This window comes from Felis catus, chromosome F2, assembly GCF_018350175.1.
Source record: "Felis catus isolate Fca126 chromosome F2, F.catus_Fca126_mat1.0, whole genome shotgun sequence".
NCBI classification, from domain to species: domain Eukaryota; kingdom Metazoa; phylum Chordata; class Mammalia; order Carnivora; family Felidae; genus Felis; species Felis catus.
Genome location: NC_058385.1, coordinates 60444754 through 60470020, shown reverse-complemented (window position 1 = coordinate 60470020; position 25267 = coordinate 60444754). Strand labels below are relative to the sequence as shown.

The 25267-nt window shown below is 38.0% G+C and overlaps 1 long non-coding RNA gene across 1 annotated transcript in view; it reads left to right on the top strand.

The window, feature by feature from the left end:
- LOC123383099 overlaps window positions 1–4205 on the top strand; it is an 83138-nt gene extending 78933 nt beyond the window's left edge. The window contains exons 2-3 of the long non-coding RNA XR_006592464.1: window positions 900–1027; window positions 2895–4205. This is a non-coding gene — a long non-coding RNA (uncharacterized LOC123383099). The remainder of the gene's footprint in view (window positions 1–899; window positions 1028–2894) is intronic.
- Window positions 4206–25267: the final 21062 nt, after the last annotated feature.

The following is a 25267-nucleotide window of genomic DNA, read 5'->3' as shown; positions in this document are numbered from 1 at the left end:
TAAAATAAATATGTTGCCTATGTTTTGAGGCTTATAGTGCAAGAACTAGAACCTGGCATCAACTTATTATACTTGCTTGTCTTATCTTTCTTGGTGTATTTTATATTTCAGCTATATAAACTATGTTTCATTAAATAAGAATATAAGCTATGTTCCATTAAATGAGCTTGTAGATTAGACTCACATCCTAAAAAGGTTAATATTTGTTGGGCACTATGTGGTAAGCACTGTGCTAAGTGATCGTCAACACTTACCTCACATTGTCTCCTCAAATACCTAATTTTCACATTGGGCAGAAGGAAACTAATGAAAATTAATTTATTTGTCCAAAATTTATACACAGAAAACCAAGAGGTGATGTACACTCATATCTGTCTACTTAGAAACCCATAAACTTCTTTGAACACCTTGTTTTTGTATTTCTCTTAATTTACTCCTCCATTTTTCTTTACTTTGTTTATAAATTTTCCTTTATTGGTGCTACATGCCGGTTACCCTTTTCCATGAAATCAGCTTTTTTGAGTGAAGACTGTTTTTCTTATAGAGAAAATTGTATAGTAGAAGTTGAGGATATTTTCTGACAGATTTTACATTTCTTTCTTTTTTTTCTACCATTGTCTTCCCCAAAGCTCCCTATACATTTAATTCCTTAAATCCTGTGAGTTTGAACACTTCTGTTCTCTGTCATCACTGCAGTGTCTCAGAAAAGAATCTCATTCCATATGCTTTCAGACACTCAAGGAAGCAAAACATGAAAACCTGGAATTTGTCATTACCCATTTGGCCTCTGGTCCATCAAATCCAGTAGCTTGCCTCCAGGAGAGATCAGTCCTTGACTCCTCAAAAGAATCTCTTCTCTCTATTATGTATTTGGTTAATTGGAAAATGCTGTTTTTTAGGTAAAAGATCCTGCATCATTTGGATAGCAACCAAGCCAGCCATATGGGAAGGAAAATAATCTAGTGAGTTGCAAAATAAGAAATCATGGTCCATGTGTTCCTTCTGATGGCTTTCTTTGGGATATGAGGTACTATCTTTTTGTGTTTCAGTTTATAGCTGTTAAATGGGGATATCCTTGGCTCTGTTACTAAGATTTGAGAATATAATGAATATGCATATAATAACTAAATCTTTTTACCAAGAAAAGGAACTCTTTTAGAGAATTCCCTTTCCTGACCACCAAGGAATGTTATCAACTGACCTGGCACTCTTCACAAAGTTAGTGATTTCACCTCTTCTCATTTCATGCACTAGTCCATTTGTGAAAATGTGTTGAGTACTTTAAAATATTAGATGACAGCTTTGCTGTAGAAGTAAACTGGCCAACAAAAGCCTATGACAATGTTTCCTGTATTTGCTCTTCTATTCCTATTCCTTGTCTAAAACCAATGACTTCCTGGAGAACAAAACACACTACTCATAAATATGGCAGAGATAATGACAAGGTCAGAATGCTCATTTCAGCTACATTGAGAATAAGAATTCTGTTTATCTATGCATTGCTGTAGAAAATCTTTTTTCTAGAGAACGAAACACCAGGAAAGAGGTATACATTCTTTATTTAACACCGACCAGCAAAAGAGGAGAGGGTCTGGAAGAGTGTCTGGTATCAGACCAGGTGGTCAAGAGAACCATTGGATAAGTGTATGTGTTGTCAAGAAATCTTGTCCTCCCCAAGGAGTAAAAAGAAAATGGCGTCAGGCTTTCATGAGAAGCGGAGCATGCTTAACTGGGACTGCGAACAGTGCACTCGCTGAACTGGGGACTCACATATGTATAAACAAATCAGGTTGAATGAGTTCAAAAAAAGTGTTTATTTCTTTTTGGAAACTACAGGAATTTTAAACTGTAGTTGTCATTCAAATTGTGTAGGTGCTTCAAAGTGGTGATGTCAATGAATTCATTCAAATTGTTTTCCTAGAATGAGTCAACTTTAAGAAATGTGAGAGATTTCATAACCACCAAGCAGTCTTTGTAAATCCATCTTGTTACTTATGTGAGGGTCCTGTGAAAATACAGTGTGAAATTCACTCCCCTGGAGAATAGGATAAATCTTTCTGGAACGATTTAAGTAGGATCATGTCTAGATGCAAGGGAATTAATAGTTTGTTTTGTTTTGTTTTTTAGCTTCCTAGGGCCTTTATATTTCTGTGAAACACTACAGATAGTGAGTAGATACAAAACACTTTAGTCTTGTGATAGTCTTTTCTTTGTCTCTACACATCTTCAGAGAATCTCTATTACTGTACTTAGGAATTTGACCAGAAAATAGACAAAGATGAAAATGTCCTCTGGAGAAATTGCCACACAAAAAGCATAGCTGAACCCCTGGTTATACCTTGTGGGTAAAGCACTCATAAGATCCAGGTGCATTTATTTAAGGATAAGATTTCATAGCTGTTCTGGAGCTAATTATTACTTAGAAGTCTATCCTTGTTTACGATTTATAGATTTATTATTTTGCCAGAGTTCAAAATCTTGTCACAAAAGACCAGTCAGTAAAAAAAAAGTTTGACTGAATTTGCTGGTCATGGAGTAGCAGTAAGAAGTATAATGTTAGCTACAAAAAGAAAAATATCTATGAAAAGCTGAAAAGAAATGATTTTGTAGTCTCTCTTGCACAAAACATGGGGTGTACATTTTTTGGACCCTCTTTATCTCATGCTGAAACAACCTTTGACCTACAGTCATAGCTTTGTCAATTATTTGTACCTTTCATAATTCAGCAAAACTTTATTTGGGTTTATCTTTTTTCTTTGACATTAACTAGTACTTTACTCGATTAAGGTAAACGTTCCAAATATGTTTGTAATGCGAAAAAATAACATGGAAGAAGTTTGAAATGAACCAATAAGCATCACCAACATATTCTTATAAATTTGTCAACGTTACAGGCAAAATAGAACTTTGACTTCTCTCCTGAAACATCTGTGACACAATTTAAGGAAATTCAACAGGTTAGTTCATGTACCTGATAAGTTTGCATAGCATCTTTGATACTTTTATGGAAACCTCCCCAACATTCTTCTATTAGGTCAATAAGCCACTAAGCCCATCTTTCCAAGAGGGGTAAGATATACAGGAAGACCCAGGAAATGGGTTTCGTATATTGATTCAGTTACTGTTGTGAGGTTACAAATACAGCATGAAGGCTATTGAGGCCATTTTGCTTAGCATGTGAGCAACCATTGGAAGGGTTAATGAATAGCCACAATTTTAAAGATCACGTTTATGTGATTTAATCACCTTTAAATACCTGAAGAAAAATTAAGAGATCCGGTCCATCTCATGAGGTGCTCCATATAATAAAACATTATGGAAGACTTAGAGGTATTGGATTTTATAGTGTCTTTATACTAAACATACCACATCGATCATTTCTAACTGATAACGCTTTAATTAGTCAGGTTATTTAAATGTGAAATGGTGACCTAATGGAGTTTTATGCTTGATAATAGCCAGGTGGAAGAGAACATATGAATAACAGGATCCCTGTTCTATTGGTAGATGATAAGCAAGTCGGTATCTTTACATGTTAAAAAATTTTAATAAAGTAGAAAAACTTTATTTGGGTTTATCTTTTTTCCTTGACATTAATTAGTACTTTACTCAAGGTAAACATTCTAAATGTGTTTGTAATGTGAAGAAATAACATGGAAGAAGTTTGAAATGCATCAGATTGATAAGTTTATCTGAAACAACCTTGAAGTACTATATTAATATATTAAACTAGCATTAGAAATTAATTCATTAAAAAAGAAACTAATTTATTCTATGCTTGTGAGGATATAATAAAACTGCTATCTTCACATAAAGGTAGCAAGATGACACAACTTCTCAAAGGAAATTTGAAAATATGTGTTTCTAACTAATTCTATTGCTGGAATATTATCTTAAGGACATAGTCAAAAATACAGGACGAAAAGCTCTGTCCACTAGTATATGCATAGCAGCATTATTTATACTAGTAAGTAATTGGAAATAAATTAAATGTCCAACAGTAAGGTAGTTTATATTATAGTGTGTTACATGGCTATTAAACTCATACTTATGGGGTCTATTTAACAGCATGAAAAATGCTTATGTCCTAATGTTAAGTGAAAAATTTATAGAAAACTATGTACATACTGTTATTATAAATATATGTTAATTATATGTGTGTTTATTTAAAAAAGATTTGAAACCAAGTAAAAAAAAATATGTACAAGGAAACAAGCCTGAAGGAAATATATGTAATTATGTATTTGGTGGTTATTGTTCTATTTTTCTTTTGTAATGTGTTTTAATTGTTTTTATGATAAAAAATTATAACTAAAAAGTAAATCCTACTGCATACAAAACTTCACTCCCCACCCCATAGACAGAAATTTAGATAAATTATGGAACTAGAAGAAGAAGAAAATAAAAGGAGGTCAAGTTGAAAGTTAATAACAAAGTAGTGGATAAAGAAATATGTAAGCATAAGGGGAACATTCCTGTGGGAGGTCAAGCGAATATGAACAGATACCTAGACGGCCTTGAAATTCACTGTTCACAAGTGAAATTTGGAGATCAGTTGCATAGGGAAATTGTAAAAAAAAAAAAAAGCAACTAAAATTCAGCCACATGGTAAATGGAGAGATGAGGGACAATGCATGACCTGAATCACATCCAGCTTCTTGAACAGTTCTCCTAGCCTAATCTGTGAATTTTGCTGAGTGCTGAGTAGCAAGGCAGGTTATCAACACTAAAGACTTGGGTCAGAGCCAGAAGTTATCCCAAAGGAACTTGGCTAAGCAGGAGCCTGTTCAAAGAATTGAAGATAGAAGGCTATTTAAACAAGTTGTAGGGGCGCCTGGGTGGCGCAGTCGGTTAAGCGTCCGACTTCAGCCAGGTCACGATCTCGCGGTCTGTGAGTTCGAGCCCCGCGTCAGGCTCTGGGCTGATGGCTCAGAGCCTGGAGCCTGTTTCCGATTCTGTGTCTCCTTCTCTCTCTGCCCCTCCCCCATTCATGCTCTGTCTCTCTCTGTCCCCCAAAAAATAAATAAACATTGAAAAAAAAATTTTAAACAAGTTGTAAACTATTGAGCTGAAGTGGTGGCCACTTGTGAATGGAACATTCATATTCCACCATGATAACTTTGAAAGAGGAGTGGTCTCCAAAAAATAGCAAGCTATCTTTGAGATATTGTTGGCAGTAAACAAAACAAGGGGTTGCAAAAAGCGTGTGCTTTTTGAGACTTCATATGATGGTTACTTGTTCTGGAGTTTCCAACTTTCATCTATCTACCAAATGTGTCTGTATGTCATTAATAAAGAAACACTTTTATGTATGCATATAGAGGGAAGTGTTTGTGGAAGTAAAAGGGTTAGTGGATTTAAGGATAAATGTTGTATTCTGAAGGGTAATCATTTGGTCATAGTGTAGACTCTATGCCCTGATGATATGAGTGTGTAATCAAATTATGCTACCTGTTAATGTCTTTGTACTGGCATACTCAAAAGTAGTCTACACTTGACTCCATTTTCTCACCTTACATTTGTTGTTGACTGCTCTTTAATTCCTTGGAATTTGGATTCCATTTTCATCACTTCATTAGTGTTTTTTAAAATCTTTACTTACTTACAAGTAGCCATTGGCTTTTCCTTTTTCCCTCTGCATATTTCCATATGCACACACCTTTGGCTTTGTTTCATACCAGTTGGCCTTTTTTCCTAATTGGATAAAAATGGCTAACATTTAGTGAGCATTTACTATGTACCAGGTATTGCACTAAGAATATCAATAGATGTTACTTTGAATTCTTTTCCAGTCCAGGTTGGAGTAAGGGGTCCTCTGATGTTGGGCTGGGATAGTTACCTTGATTCACTTCTCCCTTGAAATCATTTCCAGGTATAGTATAATAATAAGAAGAAGAAGAAGAAGAAGAAGAACAGAGGAGCTTGCTTTCACAAAGAAAGTCATATCAGTTAAGTAGACTTTCTTTTTACTATAAAACCAATTTGGAAATTATACGAGAAAGGAGTATCTTTACAAAGGAGATGCCTTTGAGTGTTAGTAGCATTTGCCTCTTTGTTTCTTTCCCAGCTCGGTGTTAAGTGGACATCTGACAAGGGAATATTTTTGGCCCTCATATCCAGTTATCTGTCCCCCTGGTAATAGTAACCAAGGAATTATCTTTGTGTTGTGTAGATCTGAGTAAAAAGTGCCACGAAGAGCGCTTGCTATTGCATCGATATAGAGAAATTTATTATAGGAATGCAAATATCATACATATGGAAGGTTTGAAAATTAAAACAAAAAAATAATAGAGGTCTCTTTGTATCCAACTCAGTGAGTCCAAAGTTTGAATTGGAAAACAGTAGACGCAGGAGAGGTGAAATGGCATTTCACCCAAAGGCACATTCCGGGAGGATGTTTTAACTCAGCCTCTCATTTGCTGCCCTTCCTTGCCTCTGTGTTTTTGCATTGTCCCTTCTTTCTGCCTTTTCTTCTCCCTCCTCCCATTTCCCTGTGGTTACAAACTGCTGTTGAAGTCTAGCATAGGTAGGGTGCTGTGACAATGGCAGAGAGAGAGAGAAGAGAGGCACTGTTTCTATTCAAACTCTCTATATCTTTCCTCATTCTTTCTTTCAGCAAGCATCCCACATGAACTGTGGAGAACACACACACACACACACACACACACACACACACACACACACATTCTGTGCCAGAGCAGATCTCCTGAAAACTGCTGCCAAGTGGCTGCCGCCCAAGAGACTGCAGAATTTCTGGCACTAGGCAGAATCGATGACTGCAGCCAAGTGATTGTTGCTGAACTTACCTGTGTCGAAAGGTCAGCCTTGCGGTGCTAAGGCTGGGCACAGTCACTGAAGGCAAATTGGATTGTGAATGGAGGCCCTGAGGCATGTTCTGCACTTTGCAACTGGTCTGGCAGGCTCCTCCACCTCCTGAGTCTGCCACAGGCATGGGAAACACCTGGGCAGTGACAAAGGCAGGTAAGGCAGCTTCGCCAAGGTACAGTATCAGGTACCTTTGTTTTGCCCAGAAAACTGTACAATGATGGCCATGCTTTTAGCAAGTGATTCTCCAATACACTGCATTGTGATGAAGTTCCAGATCTTTGCATGAGCCATTTACCTCAACACTTCAACTCTACAATCGTGTGTTGAGTGGATCCTACACTGATTTGTAACTTACATAGAAATGTTAACCAATTCAAGACAACACTAATGAGTCAGAGCACAGCTTGGACATTGTTCTGCGTACATATTCGTCTGTGTTTGTGTGCGCGCGCGCGTGTGTGTGTGTGTGTGTGTGTATGTGTGTGTGTTCATGGATTTAAAAAAGAACCATGGGTTATCAAAAGAATACCTCAAAGTGTAAGAACCAAAGTTATTTAACCATTGGTCACTTTTGTTCCTCTCTTCTTCCAAATGAAAAATAGGTAAAAGAAAAAAATACCATCTAATTTGTAAGAGGGTCAGAGGGATGGATGAAATAATAACTTCTTTATGAGTGAAATGCATCTTCAACTTCCTGTGACTGCCTCCGTGCCCAGGGAGCCAACTCTTCCTCCTTCCTACCTGCTGCTATGGAAGATGAGTCTACCCCCTTCATTCTGCCATCTAAGTCTAACCCTTTTACCTTCCTTGTCACACACCCTTTCACCTCTTCAGGAACTGTATTCTACTGCATGCCTCCTCTCCTGGTAACTTCAACTAACTTCCTCCCGTTAGTATTTAAATGTGATCTAGTCTTTCTTTCTTACCTTTTAGGAAAACCTTCCTCAATTCTACGGTACCTTTCAACTCCCCTGTATCTTTCACTACCAAACTCATTAGAGTCTGATCTATACCTGTCATCTTTATACTGCTTCCCATTCTCTCCTCAGCACACTGAAGTCTGGTGTCCACCATCACCATCTGACTTTTTTATTTTAATTTTAATTCTTTGCTTATTCGATCAGTCAGCACCACTTGATCCTATTGACTATTTGCTCCATTAGAGGTGTTTCTTCCCTTGGTTTCAGTGACACCACACTCTAGTTGGTGACTTCTGCTTCTCTCAAGAAGTCCTTCCTGCTGTGTCTTTGTGGCATGTAGAAAGGTAATTCAGGATGATTCTCACTGATCTAATATAAATATTTTAATCTTATTTTTATAATAGCTAATATATCAGTTAAAATCTATGGGATTCCAATAAAGTTTTGATCATCAATTTCAAAGTCACTGTATTAACATTACTTTATAGTGGTATAAGCACCTAGGATCATCTATCATTTGACTCCAGATCTATTCTTGCCTCTCTTTTTCCCATGAAAGTGCTAAATACTTCATGAGGGCTATCGTCTTTATTTTAATGGGATTCTTTACAGTATCACCCATAATTTCATCTTACAGCTATTACAGCAGCGTCAGTATGAAGTATTCATGTTACTATCAGCTTACATTTAGTGAGCAACTGCTATGTGCTAGGTATTTCACATTTGTAATGATCTCAACTCTATTCCAGTAAAAGGTGTAATATAGAAACAATAACAATTAATTATTCGAGTCCAGAACAAGTCTGCAGAATTAGATATACTTATGTCCCAATATTAAATTAACAAAGATAAGATTCACACCAAGTCTACCTAATACCCAAAACGTATTTTCTTTTCATTGTACGTACTTACATTCTTTGCTATAACCCAATGTTCTGGTTCAGAACACTACAATTTAAGATTGTCTAAATAGTTACATGATAGCTTCTTATCTGGTCCTTTCTACTCTAATACATGACTTTCAAAACATTGAAGCCCCTCAAACCCCAACATTTTTGGAATGACCAGAAACATTTCTCAGATTTCTTTTATAAAATTTTCATTTCCCCTGTATTGGTTGTTGGTTGTTGACTTTGACAAGGCTTGCTACACTGTCAAGTAAATTTCAAAAAATTACTCTAAAAAGACAGCACACACTCTGATTGTCCATGTGAGGGCTTGGCACAGGGATGAGACAGAAAGGAGTGACATGTGGAACTATAAGAGAACAAATAGAACTAATTGGCTACAGGGCAACTAATTGGCTGGTGGAGGGGGAGTGATTTTGCTCCCCTTCTCCCAGGGGATATTTCACAGTCTGGAGACATTTTTGGTCGTTACAGCTTGGGGAGTGGGCACTGTTACTGGCAACTAGTGGAGAGAGGCTGGGGATACTGCCAAAAATTGTACAATGCACAGAACAGTTCTAGCCTCGCTCTCCTGCAACAATGAATTTTCAAGCTCAAAGTGTCAGTAGTGCAGAGGTCAAAGAGACCCTGCTGTAGAAAACAGGAGAAAAGAAATAAAAAAGGAGACTTTGCAATTTTGAGTCTCTGTGACAACAGGCATGGAGATTTCAACCAGAACAATTAGAAGCCCAGAAGTTTTGCTGCATTATTGGATAAGGGGATGAATCATTTCAACCAGCTTGAGCTTGCGGTTAATGTGAGAGACACAGCTGGCAGAACCAGGAGGCAGAAACCTTGTTAAACTAAAGCAAGAGGAAGAGGAAATGTGGATAGAGAAGTAATTCACCTTGGGGTGATAGTTGAGACCACAGAAGTGGTTGAAATGTTCACAGACATGTGGGAAAAGAAGAGTAAAGGCATTTTACTGGGACTTTAAAAACATACATCCTTCATATAAATGGTGTATTTTTAAGTGATATACAGTAAGAATTATTCCTGCTATGCCCATCTGTTTCAACATGAGGAATCAAAATTTGAATACCAACCTTTCTAAAATAAAGGTTTCTGGACAGATTTAGTTTTACTTGTGTTAATAGTTTGTTTCTTCTACATTCATATCACACTTTCCCTTTGAAGCAGAGGTTATCAAATTTAATATTTATTTTTGCTTAGGGTTTACATGTTAAGATGATAATGTGGCAATGGTAAGAGTAGTTGAAGATATTTTGCTGTAACTCTAGATCAGAAGAAGGATGTATGTAAAGAGAGGTGTAGCCTAGCTCTTTTTTTTTTTTTTCCAGTCTGTCTGCTTTCTGGCTTGGTTTCAAAGCACTTAATAGTTTCAGCTTATACTTGCTAAACATGGAAACATTGAAACACCACACCCTTGTGTTGCTTATAATGAATAGTGTCTTTAGCACAAACGTATTTTTATCAAAGCACCTAGAGACAGCCTGCCACACCTGTCATGTTATTACTCAGCCATACTCTCTGGCTGCCCAGTCTTATTGTGGAGAAGTTGTGGGGGGTAAGGAGCTGCTAAATTAAGTAACCTGCAGCTGAATAATTTTAACAACCCGGGCTGAGGATCATTCCACTGCATCTCTTTCTTCCTCCAAAGCAAGACCCATAATCAAATTAAGAAGTTCTTATTTATGGATACTTGTAACTTCACTTATCTGATCCTAGAAAACTCCTAGGTTGTTTAGAAATATTGCTACTGAAGAATAAAATGTTGCCAGATAAGACACCCACTTGTTCTGTAGGAAGGATGAGTTGGCAACATCTGGGCCCTCCAAGGCCTTCAGGCACAGTGAGATTTGGAGTTTCCCGGATTGGAGGAACCAGTTTGGTTCCTCTTAACTCCCTTATAAAAATTTCTTGACTTTATTGGTTGTGTCTTATGAAGATTCATGGCTTCATCTGCTCTGTCTTTTGAATAATATTTACAGCTTCGTTAGCCATAGCCTTAAAAAAAAATCTTAACCTTATTATTCAAATAGATGTCTCATCATGCTGAATAACGCATGACCTACACATGCTAAGAATAAACTGGATGGTGCCATGAAATCTTCCACCCACGTAACTGGAAATGCATGGAATGCAAAACTGTATCTCAACTGCAGTGCTCTGTGCAGAAATGGCTTTTCATGTTGCTAGAGGAAACCACCTATTCATACTTCATTAGAAGGGTCTGGAAGTGTCTGTGTGGCAGTTTCTCCCTCAGGCCTGCTTTCGTGTCTGAAATTCTTACCATTACATACAATTCTTTGTCTAAGACATCATTTCAGTAAAAACACCTATAAAGTGCATAGAAATATTCTAGAAGGGTAGGAACATTGAGTCAGTTGAAACACAGATAGGTTTTTCCTAATTTGAGCCCTCTTTCTTGGAAAGTAGAGCTCTGACAAAATAGAAGGAGAATATTTGATCAAGGTAAGAAATCAGCAATATTCAAGTATTACTAATGGGGCCTATTGTAGTGGCAGTAGGTAGACAAGGCTGGAAAAAGCTGAGGCATGAGGCAAGGATCCATTGAGGCAAACATGCTGCCCGAGGAAGCAGAGCATGCCCTTTGGGCTGTGGCCATTAGAAACCTATCCTTGAGACACAGAGATGGGTCATTTCTAGTAACAGCAACAGGAACAATAAATCAGTAACAGTTAACTTCAAGTATTCTTTATTGGGTTCCAGGACCTTGGCTATATATTTCACATTAGTTATCTTATTTAATTCTTACAACAACTGCAGATGAATAAACAGACTCAGAAAGGGTAAAACCTACCCAGGGATGAAGTTAAGAAAGTGGGAATAATTGGGATTATAAATGAGGTTGTTCTGGTTCCAAATTCATGATATTAGCCGGCATTCATATTGCATCTTTATGATCTTTCCCCTTGTTTTCTCTCCCTCTTGTCATCCCTTCAAACTTATCCTTGCCATATGCTGTTTTCCCCGCCTAGGATGTCTCTGCCTTCTTTTCTACCTACCGGAATGTTTTTTTAATTTCTTGAGAAATAAGTGAAATGGTGAAATATCACCTCTTTTAAAAATTTTTTCTTTAATGTATGATCTGTTGCATTCATATTGTAAGTAACCAGGAAGATAAGGCTCTATTCCCCACCAGATTGTAAGATAACTTTTTTTATTATAATGTTTGCAGAACAGAGTCTAACTTTGCTCATTGAACACAATAGATAACCATTAGACATTTGTTGAGTGAGTAAATTCAGTCATAGGTATCCTGTAAAATTAGAGAATAAGAAATTTTCATCCTAAAGTTAACAACAAAGGATTAATTATGTTTTCTAGAGTTGATTTTAGAAGGCAGAAAATAACTTAGTACTTTCAAGAATATTTTCATTTTTTAATGAACTAAAATTTTCATTAGCTGTCCGGACAATTGGTATAAAGGTCACTAATTTGCTTGTGATTGGATAATTGAATTTTGTTGTATATCTTCAAGTGACATAAGAATGGAAAAAACTATATACATACATATACATATAGTTTTTCCATAGTTTATACCTTTGAGGACCCATAATTGCAAACTTCTGCCAAAGGCGAATATATGCACTGTAAAAATGAGGAAAACAAAATACGTGCCAATTTATTATTCAGTGCATTTATGAATAAATGATATAAGTGGGTGTTAGGAGATATAAATATGTATGCTACAGATAGAAAAATACCTTATAAGTAACTTTAAAAGAAACATATAAAGGTGCTGTAAGTGTGGGAAACACATCACATATGGCCCTAAAGACATAATGCGAAACATCAGAGGAACACGTGGTTGCTTTTTGTGGTCCTAGGAAACCAGAGATGTGTATTTATCCATTTGTAAATTCTTGTGTGTGTGCCTTGATGTTATCAAGTTCTTTACAAAATTAAAACAAGATAGATAAGTCCCTCCACCTACTTATACTTTTTAAAAATAGAAATTGTTTGTTTTATATTTCCCAATATTAAATATAAATTGGAAATGTAAATACTTCTGAAATGGAGAAAAATTTATAGGAGAGCTATCTTGTCCCTGCAGTTTCCTCTTCCTCTTAGCCAGTGGGACGTATTTTAGTAACTTTGTTAAGCCAAATCAAACTGAGTGTGTGTATGTGTGTGGGTGTATGTATGTGAGTGTATCTCTCCTTACTCTTTGTAATTTAAGAACCGAAAGTAGCTGATAACTCCACTGGCAGCTTAGGATGAATATCAAAATGGTGCATTTATATACACTATTCTCTGGTTCTAGACTGAACATAATCCATCCACCCATTCATTTACTTCATGCACAATAATTGAGAACCAACAGCTTTTCAGGCTGGAGTACAGAAAAGAATGTGCCATAGACTCAGTCTTGAGGACTTAGTCCGGAGGAATAGGCATACTTATAAACCAAAAATGTGACAAATACATATATTTTTAATGTTCTATTTGAAGATCTGATGCTGTTTTAACCTTGGATTCTGGATGAAGGATACTTAAAACGTTTGCCCAAGAAGAACCACCCAATACAGATTGCTGTGTACCACACAATTCCTAGCTGTGTGATAAGTTTTTAAATGTTAAGTGCAGGTAGCACCAGCAAATGACCCGAGCTTCAGGGCTCTGACCTCAGTTTTAGCCACTCATGAATCCATTGGGAGTCATGCCGTGGGGGCTTCCTGTCCTAACTGACATCTGTCATCTGAAGAGCATTTTATTTCTGGTCTAGATTTGGACTAGCAGAGAGCAGCAGATAGGGTAAGAAACTGAATCCATTTCTCATGATATCTGAAGGTAAAGCCCTTGAAAGTCCTGGCTATGCACCATCATAGGCACAGAGAAGAGAAAAGTTACTTTGTCCTTTTCCCTCTCTTTATCTGCTCAATTTATAGGGCATTATTGCTTAATGATTATGCCTTGAAGCTAGGCTTTCCGTGTTTATCACTTAGTTCTATCATTTGCTGTCTGTGTGACTTCAGGCAAGTTATTTAACTAGTGCCCATTTCCTCGACTGTAAGTGTAAAACAACAACACCTGCTAATAAGATTGTTGTGTAGATATAGTTAATGAATGCATGCAAAGCAATTAGAGCAGCACCTGACATATAGGCAGTGCTATTGTTATATTACCAAGTTTTTATGACACTTGTTTTTGCTGGGCCCCAGAAGGCAACAGACTCCTTCTCAATATAATACTCCAGACAACCACTGTCTCTGGATTGGAGTTGCACATGAGGTAAAATTAATTTGTTAGCATTATCCTATGGAGGTATAAAGATCTTTCTACTATTATAAGAAAAGTCCTCTGAAAACCAGCTCTAAGCAGTCTTACAGGACATTGTTCTTATTAACCTGCCAACTGGTCCTTTTATAGAAAGCATCTCATAACTCAAGGGAACTATCCCTGCCAGAGGTATTTGCATTTTAACAGACTTACTAAAAATATACATGGCTTCACAATCCTGAGGTATAGTGTTTTGATGGTGAAATTCCAGGTATCATAATCAATAGTGAGGGAGCGCGGATCTCCCACAATGAATTGAGATACTCAGGGGGCCTGAAGCTGACCCAGTTTAGTTGCATCCTCTGGCTATCTGCAGGAGCAAATCTTCTCTGCAGAAAAGTTTCCCCAGTTCTCAATGAAGGACTAAAGGACTCCTACAAATAAGACTAAGAAATGAGCTCCTAATAAAAAATCCTTGCATGTCTGAGGAAGCCACTTTGACTTAAAGTTCTAGGACTAACAGACAATAGATTTAGAACCTTGAGATACTTGAATTTTTTCAGATACGGAGTATACATGTAGAATATCACATAAAATGTTACATGCAATAACTATATAATAATTAAAGACATAAAGGATGCAGAAGTTACCAGTCAATAGAAATGTATTAAGAAAGAACAAGGAAAAATGGAAAAGGAAAAACTCTAAATATGTAAAACACTGTTGACAGAATGATAAAATAAAACTCAACTATTACAGGTAGCATATTAGAACCAAAGTTAGAATGAAAGGGTCTGACACAGAGAATGGAAAAGAGGTGATATGTAAAGAGAGATAGTTGGATGTGAATTTTCCAGACCTGATGAAAAAAACATGTGAATTCTCAGATTTTGGAAGAGTAATGCAGCCTAAACAGGATAAACAAAAAGAAATTCACACATTGTTGTGCAGTTGCAGAACATCAAAGACAAAAAAACCTTAAAAGCACCCAGAGAGAAAGAACAATTAAACAGAAACAGTAAGTGGAGTGACAGTGTCTTTCTCAGCTGCTTCTAGTAGGAGCAGTTCCGCATAATGGAATAATGGAGTAATGTTCCCAAAGAGTTGAAAGGAAGTAACTTAAGAACCGTTCATCTGTATACTTAGCAAAACTATTATTCAAGAATGAGGGTGCAGTAAAGACACTTTCATAAAAATGGAAGCTGAAGACAAAATTTACTACTGAAATTCACCAAAATCACTGGTTTAAGGAACTTTTTTTTTAACGTTTATTTATTTTTTTTTCTAAGACAGAGAGCATGAACGGGGGAGGGGCAGAGAGAGAGAGACACACACAGAATTGGAAGCAGGCTCCAGGCTCTGAGCCATCAGCCCAGAGCCCGATGCGGGGCTCGAACTCACAGAGCACGAGATCGTGACCTGAGCTGAAGTCAGACGCTTAACCGACTGAGCCACCCAGGCGCCCCTTTAAGGAACTTTTAAAACAATGCTTCCCACACTTTTTGGTCTTTGGGACCCTTTTACTCTCTTGAAAATTTTTGAGATCCCCAAAGAGCTTTTGTATACGTGGGTTGTATCTATCAATATTTACAGTATGAAGATTTAAAAGGAGAAATTAAAAATAGTAGTTATCAATTCACTTGACAATAAGTTTAAAAGCTACTGTATGCTAACGTAAATGTAACATACTTTTTATGAAAATAATATATTTTCAAAAAATAATGAGAAGAATGGCATTATTATACATTTTTCCATCTCTCTCTAATATCTGGCTTAATAAGAGACAGATTCTTGTATCTTCTTCTCATGCCATGTAGCTCCTGGAAGATCCCACTGACAGAGTAGAGTGAAAATGGCAAATAATTTTTAGTGTTTTTATGGAAATACTTCTGACCTCATGGATCCGTTGATAGGGTCACAGGTACATACAGAGATCTCTGCCCCATAACTTTTTGAGAGCTAATGTCTAAAACATGTCCTACAAGAAGGAAGTACATGAGACTATAGGGAGATATGAGATACAAGAAGTAATTTTAGTAAGAATAAAGTGGCAAAATATGCAAATTTGCAGATAAATATGTGTGACTACAGTAAGAATGATGCATTTAACTGGTAGAGTACATATGAGCATGGATAATAAATGTCTAGAATGAAGAACAGATAGTAATGATAAACATAATACTAGTAATAGCAGACGTTATGTATCGACAACTAGTGTGTCAGATCCTATGCTGAGCACAGACGTTTAATCCTGAAAGTAAACTTGTAACATAACTACTCTTACGATCATTCTTTTTGTAGTTGAGAAAATTGGAGCCCACAAAAGTAAAGTTACTTGTCTAGGGTAGCAAAGTCAGTAAATGATGGGCCTAAGATGCTAAACCTTGCAATCTGACTCCAGGCACTGCAGTGGAATCAAATGATGTCTAAAATTAGAAAATAAAAAGGTAGAGGTGGAGAGTAATTTTGCTAAGGGGATAAATAAATTAATATCTAATGGCTGCCTTGCATATGCTTAGCTGAAGCATAGATATTATGGAGAATTTTAAGTCTCCATTCTAGTGGGGTCTGCAATCTTGTGGGCATAAAAAGTCTTAGGCACATGAGAAATGTATACATTATAACACAAAATCATGTTTTCAGACCTATAGACGTTTCTGGATAATGACATTGTATAGAAGTATGGGGGCAGAGCATGAAGGAAAAGGATTTGAGGTTGTGTTAGAGGGTGAGTGGAATATGGATCAACCAAGAGGTGGTAGGAGCGTATCAGTGGACATTTGAGCAATGGGAAAAAGAATAGACAATGAAAAGTGCTTTAATATTGCACAAACCACATTTGAAAGATGATAAGTCTGTCATGTATAATATATGAGAGTTATTATGGATGTTTCCAAACTTCATGTCAGTGGTGTCCTGTGAGCCCCGTGGCCTTCATCTTTAGGCAGATAACAGACCTGTTATAACAGTCTCCTGACTGTGTGGTCTTCTGCAGCGTTTTCCTCTTCTTTTTATCAATTCTCTTTATATTCATCTGGTCACCAAATTTTCATGTGTGTCTTTGAGTTGTTTTATGTTGCTGAAAAACGCTTGATGTTGCTGTATCCAGGAAATAAATCCAGTGTGGTGAGGGAAGAAACACTCTCAAGACCTGGAATAACAAGACCTTTTTTTGGCTGCTCTATTGACTACACATGACCTGAATCAGCTCTTTATTCTTCAGTCTTTTCATCTCTGACCTGGGGAGGGCAGCCACATTACTGCTAGACAATGTTGAAAAACACTGACTCATTCTGATAAAGGAGGATTGCTAGAAATCATTGACTAAAATCTTAAAACTTTTCATTGGTATTTTAATTTAAGCAACACTGTGCCATACGTTGTGTTTTAATTACTAGCTAGGTTTCTAAATGTAGACTGTAATTTGATAAAATATCTGTAATGTAGGCAAGCTACTATAGCTAAATACCCTTGCCATTTGCTGATACATATTGTATGTATACATGGGCACCATATGCACACATATGGCGACTTGCTATATGGCTGTAAGACTTGGACCTGTATTTGTATCAGTTCCATTTGTGGAGGTTCAGAATAGTGTTTATAGGAGAAGCAAAGAGAAAAATGGGACTGTCTTTGACAAGAATCAAAATCTGAAAACTTTCCTCCTCAACCATCCTAAGCACATGCATTCCATTCCTGACTTTGATAGTAATAACAGTTAATATGGATATAGCACTTCACAGTTTATGAAACATTCATGCATAGTTTTCACTGTGATTGTGGGGCACCTAACTGTGGGAACAAAGCCAGTGTAACGCCATCATGTGAGTAACGGGGAGGAGGTGTGGATTGGGTCTGTGAGCTATGCAGCATCTACATTGCAGGGCAAGTATTTGGTGATGAGGAGTTGGCCTTTATTATGTATGCAAAGGGAAGCCACTGAAAGGTTTTAAGCAAGAGAGTGACATGAATTAATTTACATTTTAGAAAATCTCCCAGATTGCCACATGGAAATGGATTGTGGGTGGATAAGGGTGAATGCATAGAGACCAGTTAGGAAGCTACTAAAGTAGCCTCCATGAGAAGTGGTGGTGGCTTGCGTGTATTCACCTTGGAGCTAACGAAGCTTTATCTTCAGGGCCCCTTGCTTCAAAAGCTACTTCTTAGGCTGGGGAAGAGCCTGAGCAATGTATTCGTGACATCGTGTGTCTGGTGATATTAGTCAAAATAAGACATTTTAGCTATTAACTGTTGAGACAACTGTTTCTTTCCATTCTGACCTTCTGTCCACCGTATTTTCACTTGGATGGGGTGATATTAGAGTGGCTATAGGCATTTTTAGGATCTTGTCAAGGGGAAGTTGAGTTGGGCATATGTCATTTTAACTACAATTTGGAAAGGTGTTTTGGAATGGTCCCATCTTACAAATGAAGCATGCTTCTTTGATAATCTTTACGTTTATTGGGGAACCAAAGAAATACAGATTAAAAACTAATAATAAGAAACAAAAGTGATAAAGATGAACCACAAAATCCCTAGAAATTATTCTGACATGTAGAAGCAAATTGTGTAACCCTCAAATTTTCAAATTTCATTAATCCATTAAGAGATAAATTTTGAGTAGAAGTAATTGATAGTTCACTGATTGTTTGATAACCCAGTTAATGAAGAGGAGTGAATCACGTGGGCTTATTGGGAAAAGATGTAAATTTCTTGCTGTTTTGATAAAAGGAAGAGAACATGAAACGAATGCTATACCATTCCCAATGAGAACATCAACAAACTGCATGATGAGTTTTGCTGATTCTAAGAGTATTTAAGATGAGTCACTAAATATATAGAAAACTTGAAATGCTCTGAACTTTTAGAGCTCATCTACAAAAGAAACCATAAAAATTTGACAAAAGTCTGAAACATGTACATAGAGCTACAATAACACGCGGTGATGCTGACATAAAACTGCTAAGCTCTCAGCAGCTATCCTCACCTTGTTGGAAGAAAGACTGAATTATCTATGGTCTTCACCAAAAACTATTTTATGAAACTGTTGTCGTATGAAGAGGTGATCAAAGAGTATGCAGCCATTTGTGTAGGAAAAATTATAGTGATGTGTGAATATCTCAACTAATAAAGATAGTATGTCATTTATCCAGGTTTTTAAATAAACTTTGTAGTATTTTTCAGCTTAAAAAATGCGCACGTGTGTGTGATTTTCTTTTCCTCATTAAAAAAAATAATATTCTTCTTTAACTTAATTTTGTATGTGTAGCTCTTTAAATATGGCCTCTCAAATTTAACAAGCCTCAGGTTCTACCAAACCTGGCTCTGCCCTTCAACCTGGGTTGTGGCTGAGCAGATGGTGAAAAGTGGAGATATTTAGGATGTATTTTGGAGGTAAAATAAATTCTCCTATGGTTGTCTTTTCGAAGGGCTAGAGCCCCTTTCTGAGTGTGAGTGAGTTAAAACTGAGAAAAAATGTAATTCGTTTAGAGTCCTACAACTTGGAATTGACTGACTAGGATGGAATCTACATATGTTAGGTTCAAGTGCCTTTGTCATTGTCATACTTGAAGCTTCGGTTTTCGTAGGGTGGTTTAGAGGATTCAATTAGTTGATGCCAACAAAATGCTTCATGTGGTGTCCAGCACATTGTTGAGTGTGCTGATAAGTGTTGCTATTATTAAGGTGTTAAGAGGTTTATTCTTTAGGTGCACGTGTTTTTGTTGTTTTAAATTGGGTGTTATTTATTTTTTTGTCCGCTTGCCAATCTCTCTGAGGGAGACAGCCCGCTCTGCTGTAAGTTTCCATTTTTGTTCAGTGGATAAAGGAGTCTCTCTTCTTTGCTCTCTACGTGTCACTTTTCAGCGAGGCAGCGCCCGTAACTAGGAGTGGCTGCTCCTAAGCAGCAGAGCCCTTCAGCTGATCAGCCTATGGAGCTTCAGCAGCTGATCATGCCTCAGAGCTGCTTGGGGAAACCTGTACATGGGACAGAAAGTGTACGTGCTTCAGTAGGGATGTTGGTGGTATCCTCATGTTTTGTTTTGTTTATTATTTTAATCTTAATTATTTTTGAGGGGGGGGGGAGAGAGAGAGAGAGAGAGAGAGAGAGAGAGAGAATGAGCAGGGGAGAGAATGAGCAGGGAGAGAATGAAGCAGGCTCCAGGCTCTGAGCTGTCAGCACAGAACCCCATGCAGGGCTCGAATTTGTGAACCTTGAGATCATGACCTGAGCCGAAGTCAGGCGCTTAACCGACTGAGCCACCCAGGTGCCACAGTGGTACCCTCATGTTTTAAGAGGTGGGAGAATGGAGTCATGCATTTCCTGATGATACAGAACAGGGGAAGTCTTTAGGGCTCCAGTACTTTCTAAAATAATCAGATCTAGCTAGTTTAGAATATTTTAGGCAGATTTAAGATGAGGAATGAGATGGGATGAGTCTAATTGTTACAGATTCTACATAGCAGAACATTCTCTAAGTGATTTGCTATTGAAACTTGTTTCAATGACTAACAACTCTTAAGGTCTCTTTGGACTTCTCAATTACTTCTGTAGAACTTATTTTGTCACAGTTAACGAGGAAGAATAACATTTATCTCTTTGAGAACCACAATTTCATTCAGGTTTTTATTTTCTACATGTTATCATAATGAGTTCCTGCTTTGTCATCCAATATGCTGATAGGCCCTCTCATTTTTATTTTTAGTTTTAATTCTAAGATCAGAGACCTGAAGACTTTCAGATATACAGGTACATGTTTAAATGCATGCACAAGTTGTTTTTGCTGGGAGAGAATGAGAGCTCTAAAATTGGGTGTTTTTGTAATGTTCCTTTCCATCTTCATGTAACAAAGACTATTGCTTCTGTTCTCCCAGGCTACCACACCCTTAATTGGTCATCATAAATCCTGTGGGCTTTCAGCAGTTTGCCAGGAGAGAGAGCAGTTACTTTTGTTTGTTCTTTCATTTGCTGGTATTCTGCTTGTTGGACTTCTAAATTAGCAGAGTGCCTGATAGAGATTTCAGTTTTAATTTGAATTCTGCACTTTAATTACGTGTTTTCCACCTGCTCAAATAGGGGCTGGGACAACTTCTTTTTCTTTTCTTTAGCAGATCCACATTCCACGACCAGAGCTTTAGAACTCTCTGGGAAATAATGCAAACCGATTGTGACTTCTTTCTTTCTGTCCCCAGTGTGGCACTTGAAATTATGTAAGGTATGGGTCAGTGAGAGAGAGAGGAAGTCTGACCGGAAAGAGAGATGATTCAGAATTGAAGAAAGATTCAATTAGGATTGAGATCTGGGGGCAAAACCCCATTTAGTGAGTTTCTCTTCTCTATGAAAATTTGCTTAAAATATAGGATGGGATCAAACAACTTGATTTTCATAGCATTAAAAGTTAAATGTTTCTCATTTGAATTTTACGATAGGTAAGCAAGGTATCTTCATAATTGTATGGTAAACTGTTGTCTTCAGGCTGAAGGACATTCATTTTACAGACCACTTTTTGCATGAACCTTTTATTTCTTGTAACAGAAAAGAATAATTCCTACTCTGAATTTCTAATGAGATTATGTTTTCCCTTCTCCCCAGGCCCCTTTCTAAATATGTATACACACACGTACGAAAACATGATTCATGCATGCCGTTACAAATATGCTTATATTTACATAAACAAAATATTTAACTTTTTTTCTTTGGTATGATGTCAATGTTTTGTTGCTGCTACAATTGAGTGAAAGCCCCAACGGGGTCAGGAAGTGAGGTCACTTTTCTTTCTTTATACAGAATGTGCAGACCCTCTGGTAGCTCTGTCTGCATTCTCTGTTCTGCTTTGTGAAGATGTTAGGAAAGTCAGACGTGGACAGCCCAGGGGTAGATGTCTTCCCTTCCACTGTGATAGACTTGGTTCAGTGTAATCCCTGTAGGTCACCGTGGAAGTGACTGCAGGGTATCCTGGAGCAACTTCTCAAGCCTTGCATCCCTGACTCTGTGGAAAACAGTGTAAGTTTTTTTTTTTTTCTCACTGCTGTTCATCTGATCAGATGCCCAGTGCTAGATGAATAGTTTAATCTCTTAACCCCAATAGGAAGAGGAAGGAATGGCCTAATTATTGTATAATTCATCACTTATTGTGCTTTGGCTGTCGCCCTCCTCCCCCTCTTAGTCACCTCCTCAGGACCAGCTTCTCCTAAACTATTCTATCCAAACATTTTGAGTCTTGACCTACTTATTGAAGAACATGCCCAGAAATTTGATCCTGTAATTTGATCCTATACTTCTTTATAGTAGCTCTTTAGAGTAGAGGCAGTAAGTGGTGGCCCTTGATTAAGCATTGAGGGCTTTTTGTTGTTGTTTAAATGAACAAATAAATATTTCACTGGGATATCATTGGTATCTTGATTTGGTTTCAAAGTGAATGCAGCTACATGCCTCGAGTGACTGCTTTTAAACAATTAGGTCCTGTCTCCACCTTAACATTTTGTTCATTAGTCACTGTTGAACCTTTGTCCTTACTTGTCAGTATCTGAAAAAACATAGACTTTAGCTCACAATGTCTACTCATTCTCTCCAACACTGTGATAAGAGTTTCCTCACTCATGGCCAACCTGTCAGAATGGAAACTCTGTATCACAGGTGGGATTGGGAAATCTCACTCAAGCTATGTCCCTGTGACTCCAGTCACTATGAAAATGGAAAGTGGTGATCTGGATGGTTATAAATGATGGGAATTTTTCAGACATCTGGATATTTTCATCTTTTAGATTAGTAGACCCCAAGTTCTTAAATTCATAGTCCAATAAAAAATTTGACAACCTTACTTTTATCAGGTTGAAAAAAGTAACAAGCTGTACTTCCTTTTGCCATCATTTCATGAAAGGAAGGCCATATAAATACCAGAAAAGGAAAGGTCATAATCTCAGATTACAAGAGTGAATCCACTGTTTCACTGAAAACATGCCATCTCTTGTTCATTTCATACCAGACCCTGTGAGAACTCTGTGTTGGGACTGAACACGGGACCTGCTTTGGGGACATAGGTCAGCATTTGTTTGGATGCCTGATATTTTGACAATACAGACCACAGATGCCTATCACTGTAGGAGTTTTCCTTACGTGTTTTTCCTTCTTATGGGCATGCTGAGGTGGTTGCTTTATATCTCAAGAGTTCTGCCTAATGGGTATGCCTTCCTATAGATGGCTTTTAACTTCACGTTGTTTCTCTGGTAAGATAACTCAGCTATGCTTGTGGGCTTAGTGAAGATTACTCATTCTGAAACAGGATCAGCCTTACCCTTCTACAGAGTAGGCAGTGGCTTGTGTGGCATGATTTGTGAGGTGCTGAGAAAGCTTGAAAGTAATTCTTCCACTCCGTTGCCACACAGCTTGAAATCAAAATGTGCGGATATTTATTCCTTTGGGCTCCTCCAAGGTCCTTCTGTGTCCTGTTCTTTATTTACACTCTGTCCTTAAGTCATGTCCATCACCCTAAAAGCTTTAAATACTTTATAAAATGTACCTAATAGGACTTTGTTTTTATTCAGGTACGGTGAGGCCAACAGACAAATGTCACCGAACGGTGGTTTGTTACTCATAGCTCCCAAGAGGAAGGCCTGCCATGTTTCACAGGGCCACATGGGGAAGCACCAGGGTCTGCCAGGAAGCAGAAAGGGCAAGGGGAAAGCATGCACAGGAACCTTTCCTGTGGTTTTCATAGGAAGGAGGGTGAGGCGGTGTCAGCAAGCGAAGCAGGTTTAGGATGGGATAGCGGAAATAGCTGAGGTGAGCTCTGGCTGGGGGGATGGCCCTTCCTTGTCTGGTGCCTGGCAGTGGGCTGGTTAGGACAGGGGAGTGCTGGTTTGATAGTGAGAGCCTGATAAAGGAGGTGGGTGGGGCGTGAGCTCTGGATTAGCTGGTTTGCCTATGAAAGGCACGCTCTTAGGGAGACTTTGCCATCCGTAGGATTTCCCGAGCCCTGGGAGGGGCACTGAGGCTTCAGATGGCACAGCATCAAGAATACAGAAAATAAGAAAAACATAGTTAATACACGAATCCCCGAATTGGTGTCTGCTTCCCAGACCTCCCTCTCATGCATATTCATCTCTCCAGCTGCTCTTGGCACCATCACTTAGATGCCTCAGGGCATTTCAGAATTAACCTGCCTAAAATGAAGCACCAATCTATCCCCAAACCTGGTCCTCCCCCTTTGCGCATCTCGGTAAATACTACCTCCAAAAATAAAGCTGGAAACCTGGGCAGCACCTTTCTTTTCCTTGTTCCTATGTTCAGCCCATCTGCCACTCCTTTCAGTACTTCCTCCAGAGCAGATCTTACGTTTATCCACCTCTCCTTCTAGCCGCTCCTGACATGTGAGTCCAGATCAATACTTCTTATCTGATGTTCCAACTCCCAGTCTTCTCTGTGTGGGGAAGGCACAACAGATGACAAACCAACAATTATTTAACAACCAAAAAAAGAGTCAACAAATGAATATAGAAGCTATAAAATTAGAAATACTCTTCTCTTCTTCCATTTTCTCAATTCCCCCATCATCACGGCCCTGCAGCACAGGACAGGGTCTATAATCCTGACATATGCTAGAGTAAACTTGTAAAAAATATTAAGCAGAGCATATCACTGCCTTACTTAAAAGTCTTTAGGGCTGTAAGGTTTCAAACATGCTCAGAATCCAGCCCACTTCCTTACCATGAGCTAGAAAACCCTGCATGACATGACCACAGTCTGGCATATTCTGACTTCATTTTGTGCCATCTTCATCCTCACCCACTGTGTTTCATAGCCTTTTTGAGTTTCGAGAACATTCTAAACTCTTTCCTGCTGCAGGAACTTGGCAGTTGCTGATAACCTCTATCCGAAAGTTGTTTCCTAGGCTTTGTGTGCCTCTGGCTTCTTGTTTCTTACATATCAGCTTAACAATTATTTTTTCAATGCTTATTTATTTATTTTGAGAGAGAGACAGAGAGAGAGAGAGAGAGAGAGAGAGAGAGAGAGAGAGTGAGCATGAGCCTGTGCCTGCATGAGTTGGGGAGGGGCAGAGGGAGAGGGAGAGAGAGAATCCCAAGCAGGTTCCACGCTGTCAGTGCAGAGCCCGACACAAGGCTCCATCTCACGAACCATGAGATCATGACCTGAACTGAAATCAAGAGTCAGACGTTTAACCTACTGGAACGCCCAGGTGCCTCAACAATTATTTCTTTAAAGAACACTTCTCTGATCACCCTCTCTAACTGCAACTCCTCCTCACCACTCTCCATACCATGTATAACGTCAAGTTGTTTATTTTATAATATTATACTGATGTTTGGTTATCTCGTCTTTGTTAGTTTGTTGTTTACGGGGTC